We start from the raw sequence: 17,252 nt of genomic DNA, 5'->3' as shown, positions 1-17,252 counted from the left end.
AACAGATGGCTCAATAGTGACCAGCATGCTCTGTGACTGCCTGGGTTTGGAGCCAATCTTCAGGATGACAAGTTGTGTGGCCTTAGGCCAGTTACTGAACTTCTTTGTGTCATTGTTTTTTCATCCAAAAAATAGAGATAACAATAGAATGTACCTCACAGTATTGTCGGGTAGATCAAGTGAGATAATACAGGTAAAACATTTAGGACCTGTCGGGGTATTGCAAACCCTCTAGAAGCCTTAGCTGTTATAGTTTGGATGAAAAAGTGAAACATAGTATATTGATTATATTGATCAAGGTTAAAGAACTGAGTCGGCGGGACGTGGTGGCTCACACCTGTAATCCCAGCACTTTGGGAGGCTGAGGCAAGCAGGTTACCTGAGGTCAGGAGTTCAAGACCAGCCTGGCCAACATGGCGAAAAAAAATCTCTACTAAAAATACACAAGTTAGCTGGGTGTGGTGGCAGGCACCTGTAATCCCAGCTACTTGGGAGGCTGAGGCAGGAGAACGTCCAGAACCCGGGAGGCGGAGGTTGCAGTGAGCTGAGATCACGCCATTGCACTCCAGCCTGGGCAACAAGAGCAAAACTCGATCTCAAAACTTATTAAAATTAAAAAAAAAAAACGGGTCTATTTGCTTTTAAATATAATCAATTTTTGTATTTCTGGCTTAAAATAATCTGTAAGTTGTTTTAAAACTAGACAAAATGGAATTAATGTTCTTTTCCTCTACTCTGGAAATGACAAGTCAAAATTATATCAGTACCAAAGAATGCTTATAAAATTAGAAAATAGGATTAATGGAGAAATAGCCCAAGAAAGAAAATTTAGATAATTTACTGTGAAAGGAAGTTTAAGAACAGGTTTTGTGTTTGCGCAAATCCTAGGTGTTCAATAAGTGTCTAATAAGAAATAAAACTGAGAGATTTTGTTTGTTTACTTTTGTTTTTGAGACAGAGTCTTGTTCTGTTGCCAGGCTGGAGTGCAGTGGCGTGATCTCAGCTCATTGCAACCTCTGCCTCCTGGGTTCAAGTGATTCTTCTGCCTCAGCCACCTGAGTAGCTGGGACCACAGGCATGTACCACCATGCCCAGCTCATTTTGTGTATTTTTACTAGAGACAGGGTTTCACCATGTTGGCCAGGATGGTCTTGATCTCTTGACCTTGTGACCCACCCACCTCGGCTTCCCAAAGCGCTGGGATTACATGTGTGAGCCACCATGCTCGGCCTGAGTGATATTTTTATGGAAGATGAGAAGTAATACAATCTTAAGGGAAAGTTGCATGGGGGAAAAAAAGGGAAATCACTATAGAAGCGACACACTGGGCTCATAAAATATTGTAGGAGTTTTGGAGCGTTCCCATGAGGACACTCACAATGGTTCTCTTCTCTGGCTGCTCACTGGGGCACCTTTAAGAATCCTGTTGTTGGCCAGGGTGTGGTGGCTCACACCTGTAATCCCAGTACTTTGGGAGGCTGAAGTGGGCGGATTGCTTGAGCCCAGGAATTCAAGCCCAGCCTGAGCGACAGAAAATGCAAAAATTAGTGGGGCATGGTGGTGTGCATCTGTAGTCCTTGCTACTTGGGAGGATGAGTTGGGAGATCTCCTGAGCCTGGGGAGGCTGAGGCCGCAGTGAGCTGTGATTGCACCACTTTATTCCAGCCTGGGCAACAGAGCGAGACCCTATCTCAAAAAAAGAAGAATCCTATTGCTCGAGGTGGGGGGTGGGGGTTGATTAAATCAGGATGCGCAGAAGAGGGCTGGAAACCAGACCTCTGTATTTTTAGAGTTTTCTATATGATTCCAATGTGCAGCCAAGGTTGAGAGCCAATGCTACAGTTTAGGCCAATGGTCTTCAACCTTGAATGCCAAAGGAATTGCCTGGGATTTTATTAAAACTCAGATTCTGGCCGGGCGCGGTGGCTCAAGTCTGTAATCCCAGCACTTTGGGAGGCCGAGGCGGGTGGATCACGAGGTCAAGAGATCGAGACCATCCTGGTCAACATGGTGAAACCCCGTCTCTACTAAAAATACAAAAAATTAGCTGGGCATGGTGGTGCGTGCCTGTAATCCCAGCTACTCAGGAGGCTGAGGCAGGAGAATTGCCTGAACCCAGGAGGCGGAGGTTGTGGTGAGCCGAGATCGCGCCATTGCACTCCAGCCTGGGTAACATGAGTGAAACTCCGTCTCTTGGCAAAAAAAAAAAAAAAAAAAACTCACACCGCAGATAATTCAGTCAGTGTGTATAAGGGAAGCGGGGAGCAGAAGGGAGCAGGAGGCCAAGATGCCTTTTTCCAAGTAACTCCCAGAAGATGTCAGTTCTGTAGTTCTGCGGATCCCATTTGCAGCTGCGAGGCTCATATGCTTTGAAAATGACTCAATATAAACAAATGTATGATATCCTTATAAAGTGCTACTGTTGTTCTTTCAGAAGAAACTCATTTGTTCTACAAATGTTTAGTAGCCTACGTGCTTCTGGAGGGATACAAAGATGGATAAATAGATTGCTTCCCTCAAGTTGTTTACAACTCAATTTATAATAGATGACATTTAAGTTAAGCAGAAAATAAAACTTCCTAACTTTAAGGCTTTCTGATGATAGTGAGATGGGATGGGTGTTCGAGGATACCGGAAGGGTGTTGACGGTTTTGGGGTTGAAGATATGAAGGGAAAGTTTTGCTTCAGGAAAGTAACGAAGGAAGAATATCTGTGTCACGCAACAGAGGAAAAGCAGAAAATTCAGGAAGAGGTGGAAGAAGCTCATAACAAAAAGAGATTGAGCAGCAGGGTTTGGTTTTGTTTTTTTGAGACAGGGTCTTCCTCTGTTACCCAGGCTGAGTGTAGTGGTGCAATCATAGCTCACTGCATCCTTGACCTCCTGGGCTCAAGCAATCCTCCCATCTCAGCCTCCTGAGTAGCTGGGACCATAAGCATTCACCACCACACCCAAATAATTTTAAATATTTTTGTGGAGACAGAGTCAGGCTAATGCTGCCCAGGCTGGTCTCGAACTTCTGGATACAAGCAATCGTCCCACCTCGGCCTCCCAAAATGCTGGGATTACAGGCGTGAGCCACTGCCCCCACGATGAAAGTTTTAAAGAAGTAGTCTTATAGATGGTTATGAAGAGTTGGAAGTTTCTGGGGAAAGAGAGAGCCTTGTTGCTGAAGTTAAAAGGACATTGCTACTGGATTTGTGATTTTTTATCTGAGAGTGCCTACTGGTCTATGATACTCATTGGGCTTCTCGGGTAAGCCAAGCACATAAGTTCAGATAAATTTTCTCTAAAAGATTCATTCATATGCCATTTGCACCTGACTTCCAAACCAAATAGATTTATAAACATTGAGAGCAGCTTTAGTTGAGTGTCGGAACCAAGGGGTTAGTACCATAAATCTTTCTGAGTAGTTTCTCCTTGTGTCTTCTCCGTGTATTTAACATTATCACTCAATGGCAGTCTGACATCAAAAGTGTTCAAATCCATTCATATGTGTCCATCTGGGCACCAAGTGGACAGACAGTGGTTACTAGAACCTCATCTTTATTGGTCACCTGTCTGATACCAACTTTGCTGAAGCTGGCAAGCTCCACACCAGGCTTGCAAAATCTTCATTTGCTTATGAAAGCACTAATGGACCTGCTGAGCTTTCAAACTGTCAGACAAACCTGTTCCTCCTTGTCTGAGTGCCAGCAGATTTAGAAATGCCTCTGATAGTCTCTCCCCAAGCTGAAGCACCTTACATTTTTTTAACCCACCTCCTGCACACACACACAAAATTTTTAAAGGCTAATGTGTTTTTTTCTCATTAAAGGAGTGTCTGCACTAGGCAGAACATTCAGGAAACAGAAAGGTATAAAGGAGAAAATAAAAATCACCATAATCTCTGTATCCAAAGATAAATATGAGCACTGTTTAAATTTTGGTAAATTTCTTCGAGGTCATGTTTATTACAAAGGTGGGATTATACAGCAGGGACGGCTTTGCTAGTCTACTTTGTCACTTAACATTCTTGTTAAATAATGTTAAAGGGGGAAATCATTTTCTCTTTTCCTAGTTGGCTCATATCGTGAAGGAAAATAGCTCTTCTATAGTGTAAATTCCCACTGGTGGGTCCTGGTCTTCATTATACACTTTGCTAAGAGAATTATTTAGTGTTCCAGATGCCTTGTGCTGAAACTGCTGTTGGATTCAGTAAAGAATGGTTCTGTCTGAGGTGGAGATTGGTTAAGGTAGGTAGGATTTGCTGATTCTATCACAATATTCTTGGGGAGAAGGTGTTGTGCCAAACTCCTATTAATCTCAGTAGGGAAGGCACCAGGTTCAAGAGGCCAGAGAAGAGACCCAGAGCCAGCAAAGGAGACACAGAGTTTTATTAGGGGGTTGCATCCAGGGGAGAGAGTCCAGCGGCGGCAGGCTGGAGAACATAACCACATAGCCCAGTGGCAGTGGGTTGGCCAGGAAAACTGCAAGCGCCTGCAAACAGCATGCAGCGTCCACAGCATTTCCACTTAACATCCGCCCCTGACGACCTCCACCTGGCAACCCTCATTTCATCCAAAACTCAGGGCTTCCATGTAGAGCCCGTGTTCCATGAAACAGACCAGGGCCTCAGATGTTTACCAAAGATAAGGAACAAACTTCCATATTGGCTACTTGGGTTCCCCATCTTGGAACACACATTCAGATATATCTGCCATCCAGGATCATTCTCATAGTGTGCTTAAATAATTGCTACCAGGTGTGTTTACCCTACATAAGACGATCCCAGCAGCCGGTACAATTTAAGAAGGCCATCTTTGTGTTCGTAAAATAATCTTCGTATTGTCATAATATTTGCTTAACTAACTGCATAATCTGCCCTCAGGACATTTTCATATTAAATGTGCATTGTTTCTTAAAGGTGCACTTTTCTTCTCACCTGCCAATAGACATTGATCCTCATGAGGCAATTCTTTCAACAAGTACTTATTGAACACCAGCAGGGCTAGAGTTTTCAGAATGCTGATAATCAGGCCCCTCCCTGAGAGGTGATTTTAGACTAAGGATGGATGGTTTGGGGAGCCGATGAGCAATGGGTCTCACACCTGCTACACATTAGCATCACCTGGAAAGCTTTTGCAAGGGCCAGGGCCCAGGATATGCCCAGACCAGGTGATTGCCTATTTCTGAGGATGGGACTCAGGTATGTAGCTTTCAAAGCTCCCCAAGTGATTTTAATGTGCAGCCAGGGTTGAGAACCAGTGCCAAAAAACAATGATTCTCATCAAATTGGCTACATATGAGAATCATCCAGGAAGATTTTTTAATAAATTAAGCTGCCTGGGCCCCCCGCCCAGAACAAATGAGTCAGAATCTTTGGAAGAGGGATCTGGGCAACTGTATGCTTTCCAAAGCTCCTTCATGTAATCTGATACACAGCAAATATTGAGAATCATTGCTACAGGCAATCTAGTGAATGAGAAAATCTAGAGTTGAACCCATTTCTGGCTCTTTGGCCTTGCAAGCCACGCTTAGCTGTAGGATGAAGACTTACCTCTGAGCGGCCATGTTGGGTAACGGTAACAGCAGGGCTGAGAACCTGAAGGCATGGGTCAAGTCTTGGCTTTGCTATATAGCATTTGCTGTGCAATGTCACACAAATCACATACTTTTTCTGGGTTGGGAGTCCTGTCCACCTGCCTAAAAATCCAGCACTCTTTCTACCATACCTAGTGTTTTTAGACATTTTTCTACCTTAATTGGTATTTTACTATTTTTATTTTTGCTGTTGTTGTTTATTGATCAGTACATAGACCTAATGATCATTTATATATAGTTCTTTTTTTTTCCCAAACCTCCAGGTAGCTTTTATTCCAGATTCCAAACTCCCCTGTGGCCTAAAAAATGTTTAGTCTATTGGAAACATTCAGCAAGCTCTTTGCAAAAATGACTGCAGTATCTTCAACACATTTTAGTTGCACTCATAGTTTGTTCCGATCATCTGTAAGTTGAAGGTATAGCTCTACATCATGTAATGGGACATCTGTAACACCAGAACCTCCCCGGGCCCAAGGTCATAGACAGGAAGGGAAGGGAGTGAATTTCTACCTAATGCATATTTTAGGGAACAATACTGTGGCTATCATTTACCATTTTGAGCACTCTTGATTTTGGTTATTTATATTAAAACATGAGAAAAAGTGACAGTGAATACAAGTAAGTACTAACCGAATTCCTAGGCTGCTACTAGAAAAAATTTTTTTATAAAGTTCCTTGCCACATTCACAAAGGTGGCAACAACTGTATATATAAGAAAAAGCCTGTAAAATTATAGAAAAGATAAACTCTGGCTTCTAAACAAATCACAAAATTGATTTTGCCTTTATCCTTCAGTGTGATACAGAAAAATGTAAACCTGTAGACCTAGTTACCAAAAGTCACTTTCCCTCCTCAACCGAGGTATGAACTTAAAGTTTGGCCTGAGCCAGTTTGATCTTTAAGTTTTCTCTAAGTTTGTCCATGAATTCAAACATATTCAAGTAGTCGGAAGGTCGCACATGGGGTAAGCCTTTAATGCAAGCAGCCAAGTCCTTGGTCATGAAGCCTGCCTCAGTTGTCTCAATACAGACTTCTTCCAAAGCATTTGCAAAGAAGGCAAGCTCTTTATTGTTATTAAGCTTTGCTCTGTGGGCTAACCCTCTGGTCCAGGCAAAAATGGAAGCAATGGGACTGGTGGGCGCCTCCTTTCCTTTCTGGTACATGCAGTGGTGATAGGTTACAGTCCCGTGGGCGGCCTCTGCTCCTACTGTCTTGCCATCTGGACACGCCAGCATGCTGGTCATCATGCCAAAGGAGCCATACCCTGGGCCATGGAGTTTAACTGCATGTCACCATCGCAGTTTTTACAGGCCCAGATGAAACCTCCCTCTGATTTCATCGCTTGGGCCATCATGTCATTGATGAGCCTATGCTCATACCAGATATTTCAGGCTTCAAATTAGGACTTGTACTGCTTGTCATATGTCTCCTGAAAGACGTCTTTAAAAGGTACATCATATTTCTTCAGAATAGTGTTTTTGGTGCTCAGATAGAAAGGCCAACCCTCAGAGCCATTTGGAAGGGATTGAGTGCAAAATCTTCAATTAACTTCTCCTGATTATACATACCCGTGGCAACACCACCACCCTCTTTGAAGTGATGTACCAGGTATGTCACTTTTGGGTTCTGTCACTTGGTGTGTAGGTTATCTCTATTTTTCCAGGCCCAGGAACAATAAAATATTTTGCTTTGTGTTGATCCCCATAAGCATGACGACCTGTGGTGATACGTTTTACCCATCCACTCACAAGCCAGGGGATATTTTTGCAGATAATGGCTTCTCTGAAGACTGTGCCACCCAGAATATTTTGGATAGTGCCTTTTGGTGATTTCCACATTTTTTTCACCTTGAACTCCACAACCTTTTTCTCATCAAGGGTGATAGTGTCACACTTGACGCATAATACTTACACATTACAACATTATACTTCTTTATAGCTTCTGCAGTATCCTTCGTGACTTGGTCATTGGTGGCATCACGATTCTCTATGTCCAAATCATAGCTATGTAGACCCAATCCCACATAGGGAAAAATGAGTTTCTCTTTAATCAGTTCCCAAATGATTCATGTCATTTCATCTCCTTGCATCTCTACCATAGAACTGCCACTGATTTGTTAAGACATTTTGACTTTAGTAAACCTTAACAGTGAATCAATGTCTTATTACCCCAATTCCCCAAAGTCTTGCAGACTTAACTGAATGTAGTCTATCTCCTGCTGGGATGATATGCTGACGAGGAGCTGGGGAGCTACAGCTGCTCACATGCTCAGACTCACATACACAGCCTGGCAATCCCAAACCAGACCCCCAGCTGCCTCAGCATCTGACACAGCCTCCGCAGAAACCCTGTATGTAATTCTTAACGTGAGTACTAAAAATATAAAAGCTATGCAACTGTAATTCTTTTCCAACCAGTTATTCTATTGTCATTTTAGTTTAAACTTTGGAGACAAATTATTTTTAGAAAGAGGTTTTCAAATGTCATTATCTTAAAACATTGAAAATTTGACTAATTCATGATTTAACATAGATGCTACATGCTCAATCGTGTCCAATCTTTCAAAACACATTGATAACATTATTAGGAAAAATTGGATTTCCAGGAACAAAGGTGTCGTGAAAGACACCCAATTCCGCCGGAGAACCTAGATCAGGGAGTAGTTTTATAGACAAGGGAATAAAGCTAAGCAATATAAGTGTTTACATGATTATGACTTTAAACTGCCATTTGATTGTGCTACTTTTTTTTTTTTTTGAGAGAGTCTCACTCTGTTGCCCTCTGGAGTACAACGGCGCCATCTCAACTCACTACAACCTCCACCTCCCAGGTTCAAGCAATTCTCCTGTCTCAGCCTCCTGAGTAGCTGGGACTACAGGCACCCACCACCATGCCCGGCTAATTTTTGAGTTTTAGTAGAGACAGGGTTTCACCATATTGGTCAGGCTGGTCTCGAACTCCTGACCTCAGGTGATCTGCCCGCCTTGGCCTCCCAAAGTGCTGTGATTACAGGCGTGGGCCACCATCCCTGGTGCTACTTTTTTTTTTTTTTTTTGAGACAGGTTCTCCCTCTGTGGCACAGGCTGGAATGCAGTGACCTGGCGCGATCTCAGCTCACTGCGGGCTTGGGTGATTCTCTTGAGTAGCTGGGACTACAGGTATGAACCACCATGCCCCGTTAATTCTTCTCTTCTTAGTAGAGACAGGGTTTCTGCATGTTGCCCAGGCTGCTCTCGAACCCCTGGGCTCAAGTGATCCACTCGCCTCACCCTCCCAAAGTGCTGGGCTTACAGACTTGCAACATTGTGGCTGGCCTGATTGTACTTCTTATTATGGGATGTTAGAAACTGCCAGCAAAGTTTCCACCACCTTCCTTCCGCCATCCTTAGACTATAGTTAATGTCTCCCTTAATTTGATTTCCACTTATTCTATGAACAGCTAAATTGAAAAATGTAGGATGGGTATAGAAAACTATACAACCCAGGTGGGGGAGAGGCATTAAACAAAAGAAAAAGAAGTCTAACCCAGGCCGTGAGCTTACTTCTTTAAAAAAGTGTTCACACTTATCAAAAACAATTTTTTTTAAAGGGATGGGGTAGATTTCCTGCTTCTTACAAATGTGTTTCTAGAACTATTAAAAGCTTGCGTTCATAAAATAGCTGGTAAAATGGCTCTTCTGGCTTCTGCAAGAAGGCAATGCTGAGATTATCCAGGGGACTTGGTTAAGGAGGCCCATCAGATTTGGCTGCTTTCTCTCCTGCTTCGCCAGAGTCTGGCCTCTTCTGGTTTTAGCATTTCCATTTTCCGTGGGTGAGTCTGATTTGATAGTTTTGCTCCCCTTTTTCCTTGCTTTTTTGTTTGTTTTTATTTTTGTTTTGAGATGGAGTCTTGCTCTGTCTTCCAGGCTGGAGTGCAATGGTACGGTCTCAGCTCACTGCAACCTCCACCTCCTGGGTTCAAGCGATTTTCCTGCCTCAGCCTCCCGAGTAGCTGGGATTACAGGCGCCCACCACCACATCCAGCTAAATTTTGTATTTTTAGTAAAGACAGGATTTCACCATATTGGTCAGGCTGGTCTCGAACTCCTGACCTCAGCCTCTCAAAGTGCTGGGATTACAAGCGTTAGCCACCACTCCTGGCCTGTTTGCATGTTTTAAAATCAGTTTCAGCATCTGCAGGAGCATTTTTCGATACCGTCTTGCCGTAGATATCAAGGCAAGTCATCTCTGTGACTGCCTCTTGAGCTGAACTGCTGCTTTTCCCTGGCTTCTTGGTGAGGCAGTGTTCTGGGACTGTAAGGGCCTTTGCAGAGCTGTGCTGGCTGCAATTCTCACCACCCCTAAGCTGCTGGGACCCTTGTTTTCAAACTTCTTAAAAGCATCAAAACTCCCTTTTATTTGCGAGATCTTGCAGAGAATCCTGACATTTCATAAGGATAGCAATGTAATTGTCGTTGTTGAAGTGGGAGTACACTTTTGTAGAATGCTGTTACCCTTGACCTGAAAATTCCACCAGTCATCACGTGATGCTGACAGATTTTTACCTTTGAATATAAAAAATGATTAAAAATCCTTTGGGCATTTTAAAAGAGAAATTATCAGTCACTTCTCCCAATTCTTTTTTTTATTTTTATTAATCTGCTTTTACAGAGATGGAGTCTCACTATATTGCCCAGGTTGGTCTCAAACTCCTGAGCTCAAGCAATCCTCCCACCTTGACCTAACAAAGCGCTGGGGTTATAGAAGTGAGCCACCACGCCTGGGCTCCCAAATTCTCTAAGTTGGAGAAAACAGGGGGAAAAGGCAATATTGATGTTGAGGCTCTTGGGAACCAATAGGCGTCGTGGTCCTGTCTGCTCATGTCAATGAGGGAGGGTTTCTCTGGTGGAATACCTCCCGGGAGAGGCAGGAGTCAAAATCTGACCAGGTAAGAATACAGGACTCCCGTGGCCCACCTTGTATTGGCCTCCTTTATCCATAAAAAGTGAAGTGGAAAGTGAGAGGAGGGAGCATTTCCTCCTGAGAGAACAGGGTTGTGACACAGCCATACTAGACCTGGTCATCCCTGATGAGCTGTCAAGTACTACACAAGACCAACAGAAACTACTCCCTGAGCCATCCCGATTAGGTGACCCATGACCTTGATTAATGACTACTAATCTGTGTTCATTGTTTACCAGCAGGTTAATAAGGCCTTTTATTACCAGAAAAGAAAACAATTAGGAAAGTACAGGTTAGATGACTATATGACCTGCAGAGAGCCTAGACTTTTATCTGACCCATCAGTTTGGGCTCTAGAGTAAGCGTAGCCCAATATAATTATGTAGGACTAATGTCTCATCTCCCTGGGAAGCTCCAGACACTTGACTCATGAATAGGCTCTGTTTCTCTTCATTGCTGGACTTCTATCCATCACCACCCTCCTTAAAGAAAATATATACAAGTTTTGAAATGGCTTATGTTTCTATATAGATTCACTTGCCAATGAAATAATCTTGAAATTTCTAGATAGCACTGGGCATGGTGGCTCACGCCTGTAATCCAAGCACTTTGGAAGGCCAAGGTGGGAGGATCGCTTGAGCCCAGGAATTCAAGGCTGGCCTGGGCAATATGATAAAGCGAGACCCTGTCTCAAACAAAACAAAACAAAATCAACAACAAAAAAAACCAAAACCAAAACAAAAGAACAAAGATGAGTTACCAAAAAAGTTTTAAGAAAGGGCACAGTGGCTGTAATCCCAGCACTTTGGGAGGCCGAGGCGGGAGGATCACGAGGTCAAGAGATTGAGACCATCCTGGTCAACATGGTGAAACCCCGTCTCTACTAAAAATACAAAAAATTAGCTGGGCATGGTGGCGCATGCCTGTAATCCCAGCTACTCAGGAGGCTGAGGCAGGAGAATTGCCTGAACCTAGGAGGCGGAGGTTGCGGTGAGCCGAGATCGCGCCATTGCACTCCAGCCTGGGTAACAAGAGCGAAACTCAGTCTCAAAAAAAAAAAAAAAAAAAAAAAAAAAGAAAGGGCACAGTGGGAGAAAGGCCTCCTTTTCTTGTGACCAGCATTCTGTCACCAGTTGACAGTTTGCACATAGCCAGCTTTGACTGAACTCACACTTGTTCAAATTTCCCTGATACCTGAACTGGAAAGAGGTAAAAGCCATTAAAAATGAACTCTCTGAGTTGTGTTTAAATTCGTCCCACTGACCTCATAACTGTTAATCCCATTCACAGCTGTAGTAATTATATTGCGTAATCAGTGAGGGGAGACCCTCCCCCTTTTGTATTCTTACTGAATAGAGAAGACAGATAAATGTCAGAGTTCTGCCCTAAATTAAGATTCCTTCCTACAAAAGAATTCTGGACTTAGAAGGGAAGCATGGTCCTTTACGAGGTAAGCTCACCTTGTTCACTCTCAGCTCAGGGGCAGCAAACTTAAAGATCAGTGATTCCTAGTCCACAGGACATGGATGCCTGATGAGGCATTTAAAATCGTGGGTTTGCAATCATTATCTATAGCCTGCATACATAATATTTTACACCTACAAGTACTATTTGAAAACATGGGGATGTGTAATTGCAATTAGTAAAATACAAATTTGCTCAAAGGATCACTAAATTCATGGCAGTTTTAAAAATAATACCAATACGTAGAATTTCCTCCATTGGTTATTGTCAGAAGTTTTCTTTGCTTAGAAGCAAATTAGCAGTTTTTCATAACAAAATGGTCCTTGTAATTTAAAAGTTTGGGGGTCACTGTTTGAGAGTGTTGGTGATCTACGTTTAACTCAAGGATGACCTCCCCATAGCTCTATAAACTATTGAGGTGTTGACATCCCAAGCCTGTTATAACTGGAACATACATATGAATCCTACTCTGCACTAGGCACAGTATTCTTGATTTCATCCTTCCTAAATCCCTTTGTCTCATGGCATTTACAAATTTTTTTTTTTTTTTTTTTTTTTGGTCAGAGTCTTGCTCTGTCACCAGGCTGGAGTGCAGTGGTGCAATCTCAGTTCACTGCAACTCCCGCCTCCTGGGTTCAAGCGATTCTCCTGCCTCAGCCTCCCGAGTAGCTGGGACTACAGGGATGCACCACTAAACCCAGCTAATTTTTGTATTTTTAGTAGAGACAAGGTTTCACCATGTTGGCCAGGATGATCTCGATCTCCTGACCTTGTGATCCACCTGCCTCGGCTTCCCAAAGTGCTGCGACTACTGGTGTGAGCCACTTTGCCCGACCCAGCATTTACAAATCTAATTGAAGAAATATGAAATAAGTGCACACAAAAGGTACATTAATGAGCTAAGAAAATGCAAAGAGAAAACCTATGGTACATGATCAATTGCCAAATGCTGTGAACTTAGAGACAGCAGGAGGGGAAAGGTAGAGAGAGAGGGAGAGGGAGGTTAGTGGTGTGATGGGAAGAAGTATATTCCCGGGACGGACATCAGAGCAGGTTTTTATAGACTCTCATTCCTGGCTCTGCTAATTGCCACCCGAAAGACCATGGATAGATAACCTGACCTCGCTGAGCCTCTGTTTTATCATTAATAAAATCAGGATTATAATGATAATACCTCTCATATCTTGTTGTTGCTAAGATAATGTATAATATGTGAAACTCAATGGTAGCTAGTATTTATTCTATTAGACTGTAAATCCCTCCAGGATGGGAAGTGTGACTTACTTATTTTTGCTTCCACAGAATCTAGCACAATGCCTGACTCAAGTACTCAATAAAAGGAGAATATTTGCTGAATGAAGGGAGAAATAAATGGATAGATGGTGGGATGATTTTTTTTAAATGAACCATGGGCTTTGGTGACAGGGAAGGGTGTCATGGAGAGCAAGAGGTGAATCTAACCATGCATGGAGAAGAGAGGAAGGCCCTGCCGTGGGAGAGGGCAGGAACCAAAGTACAGAGGCAGGAAGGCACCTGGGATTGGGTATTGGGAGTCAGCTGTGGAGGGTGTGGCCTGCCAGGCTGGGGAGTGTGTATCTTACCTGTGGACAGTGGGAGCCAATGTAGATTTGTGAGGAGGAGAATGGCATGAGGAGAGAACTTTTCTGAGGGTAGCCTGGTGCTGGTGTGAAAACGAAGGGGGCAATCCATGCTAAGTGAGAAGTGGTCAAGTCCCTGACCAGAGTGACAACTATGGAAATAGAGACAAAGGACTGATTGAGGAGAGGGCAGAGGTCCCACATCTCAGTTCTTTATGAATTGGTAAGGTGGTCACTTAAACCATCCTCCAGCATGCATACTAACTATTGAAAGGCCACATTTTGGCCAGGCATGGTGGCTCACACCTGTAATCCCAGCACTTTGGGAGGCCAAGGCAGGTGGATTACCTGAGGTCAGGAGTTTGAGACCAGCCTGGTCAACATGGTGAAATCCATTTCTACTAAAAATACAAAAATAGCTGGGCGTGGTGGCATGTGCCTGTCATCCCAGGAGAATGTACTTGGGAGGCTGAGGCAGGAGAAGAGCTTGAACCTGGGAGATGGAGGTTGCAGTGAGCCGGGATCATGCCATTGCACTCCAGCCTGGGCAACAAGAGCAAAACTCTGTCTCAAAAAAAAAAAAAAAAAACAAAAAACCACATTTTGCAAATCACTGTGGGTGAGTGCTGAGTTAGAGAAGAGACATAGGAGGATGGCTTGACCAGGAGTGCGGAGCCTGCCACATGAACTGAGTCAGGGAAAGGTGACTTGAGGGGTAGGCTTTTTTTTTTTATTCTTAGTGACTTGGGAAGATCACGAGTGGTGAGTGTTAGTGTGGGCAATGGAGATGGAATAATCTATACACGTGGAACTGATCTTGGGGCTAAACTGCCAACGACAGAGTTTCACTTGCCTGAACAAAAGTGAACTGGAAGTCCAGCAACAGGGGCAGAGCCCGACGGTTCTGCCTATGGTGAGGCTGAATTCTCCTTGGAGGGAGTTCACTCATTCATTCACCACATTTAATTGAATTGAAAAAACAGCCACTTGCTTCTCTTCCAATAACTACTATTATCAGTGACTCCTTGACGTTGTCTTCTGTTAACTACATGATATCTTCTGTCTGTGAGTTTGTGGAGCACCAGGGAAGAGGCAAGAACACCCAGCTCAGTACTGCTTTTCCATGACAGAGGAAGATGCTGTGAGGGTTAGATTTTCTCTAGGGTTCTTAAAAACTCTTTGGGGAATTAGATCAATCCAAGAAGACAGAGAAAAATCACATGTAGTATTTACAAAGGGTAGCCCGAAACTAGAACTTGAGCATAAATCTGGTCTGAAAACTTGGTTAAAGATGTAATCGATTATATTGGGGAATCTGTATGTGGATCTGAAATGCAGGCAGCTTTCTAGATTTCTTATGTACAACTGGTGCAGATATGAAGTGGTGCCACCATCTGAGATGACACTTTGGCCTTTTTGTGTGTGAAAATTGTCATACTCTATGTGAAAATTCACACATTCTATGGTCTAACCTTCCACCCTTGGGGATACCAACAAGAAAAACTAGGAGACATATCTAAAGATGTTCAGAGCAGACATTTTTGTAATAGCAAAAATGTGTAAATCAACCAACTGTCCATCAACAGCAGAAAAGATAAATCCATTGTAACATGTTCATACAATGGAAAGTTAATAAATCATTAAATGGCGGATGATCTTATAGCGACATGCAACAAAGTGGATGAATCTGAAAATATATAACAGTGAGAAAGTTAAGATCGGAGGTGGTGGCTCATGCCTGTAATACCACTTTGGGAGGCTGAGGCAGGCAGATCATTTGAGGTCAGGAGTTCAAGAGCAGCCTGGCCAACATAATGAAACCTGTCTCTACTAAAAATACAAAACTTAGCTGGGTGTGGTGAGGGTGTGCCTGAATCCCAGCTACTTGGGAGACTGAGGCATGAGAATCACTTGAACCCAGGAGATGGAGGTTGCAGTGAGCTGAGATCACATCACTACACTCTAGTCTGGGTGACAGATTGAGACTCCATCTCAAAAACAAACAAACAGAAAAGGAAAGTTAAGCCCAAGACTTACACATGACACTAAGCTCCCTTCACGGTGTTAAAAACAACTAAAATGAAACAACAAACTTTTCCATAATATGTGTATTTACGATAAAACTATAAAACACATATATACTTAACAGGAAGTGAATAGTAAGCCAAAAACTCAACATCCAGGATGGTTCGCTCAGGTGAGCAGATGGATGTAAGTTACACTCATTCTTGGTGGTGGGCTGGTGGATGTTCTTTATCTTATTTTACAAATAGGGTGATGGGGACATGCAGGGACTGATGATGAGTATGTCATGAGCCATGATGTATGATTAATCCAGTTCTGTGCATCTGAGGGGGCTAGGGGTCATGGGAAACCATCGCTTACGGGATGCAGACGGACCTGATGGCTTTTCAGATAGACTTGCAGACTGAGTAGGCAGGGCAGTGGAGAAGATATATTATTAGAGTTTGTCATCCAGGGCCTGGCAGGATAATCAGTGTCATGAAGGATGGCGCTCCTGCCTGGAGGAGTTTTCAGCTTATTCCAGACAAAACAACAATGGCGACATTGAGTCTGAGTTAAACATTAGAGCCATGGAGTCTATTTTTATTTTTCTGAAGATAAAGTTATTGTAACTCAAATGTCTTCATTTTTTTTCTGTCAAGAAACTTATTGCAGAGACAAAAATTGAAAAATGCGTAAAAGGATAAAAAAGAACATCTCTATTATTCCAACACCCAGAGATTATCACTGTTAACCTTTTGGTGTGTTTGCCTCCTGTGGACTGGGGTTAGATAAGAACCACTAACTACCTACCCATTGTATATTTTCTGACCAAGGCAACCTAGCAAAACTGTTCAGAGCTTGGTTCTTTGGAGTGAGAAGAGCTGAATTTGAATTCCAGCTTTGCACTTACCAGCTCATGGCAGGTCAACAGCCTTCCCTAAACCCCAGCTGGGTCATGGCACTGCTGGGGTTTGTTTTGAGAATTCACCAAGATGAAACGTGGTACGATCAGCATGTAGCGTCTGGCTCACAGTTGGCCTTCAATGAGAGTTGTGATTTATTATTATTATTATTATTATTTTTTTTTTTGAGACGGAGTTTTGCTCTTGTTACCCAGGCTGGAGTGCAATGGCGCGATCTCGGCTCACTGCAACCTCCACCTCCCGGGTTCAGGCAATTCTCCTGCCTCAGCCTCCTGAGTCGCTGGGATTACAGGCACACGCCACCATGCCCAGCTAATCTTTTGTATTTTTAGTAGAGACGGGGTTTCGCCATGTTGACCAGGATGGTCTCGATCTCTTGACCTCGTGATCCACCTGCCTCGGCCTCCCACAGTGCTGGGATTACAGGCTTGAGCCACCGCGCCCAGCCCGAGTTGTGATTTATTATTAAGATGATGTGCCTGATTTAGGGCAGTGAGGTTCATTTAGTTAAAAGACGGGGAACTCCAAAAAACACCCTAACAGCAGAAGGGATTCCAGGGTTGTGGAGGTGGAAAGGGGTATGTTATGTTTGATTTGAAGACAGCCTGATGGGTGACTTCCAGTATGTGTAATGAAGGCTGTCTCAGATGATTTGAGAGCCCAGAAAATAAGCTTAATCCTGCTCTTTCAGCATACTAGAAAGTTTATTTATCCTCCTCCAGTGAGGAAAAAAAAAAA

General features: G+C 43.3%; 1 pseudogene; it reads right to left on the bottom strand.

Annotated features, from left to right (window-relative positions):
• Positions 1–6,450: 6,450 nt before the first annotated feature.
• Positions 6,451–7,706, bottom strand: LOC116531395 (annotated as a pseudogene).
• Between the last annotated feature and the right edge of the window lie 9,546 nt (positions 7,707–17,252).

This window comes from Sapajus apella, unplaced genomic scaffold (genome assembly GCF_009761245.1).
Source record: "Sapajus apella isolate SASKATOON/1434 unplaced genomic scaffold, GSC_monkey_1.0 scaffold70, whole genome shotgun sequence".
NCBI classification, from domain to species: domain Eukaryota; kingdom Metazoa; phylum Chordata; class Mammalia; order Primates; family Cebidae; genus Sapajus; species Sapajus apella.
The sequence above is the reverse complement of the archived record's forward strand: the minus strand, read 5'-3'. Positions and strand labels throughout refer to the sequence as shown.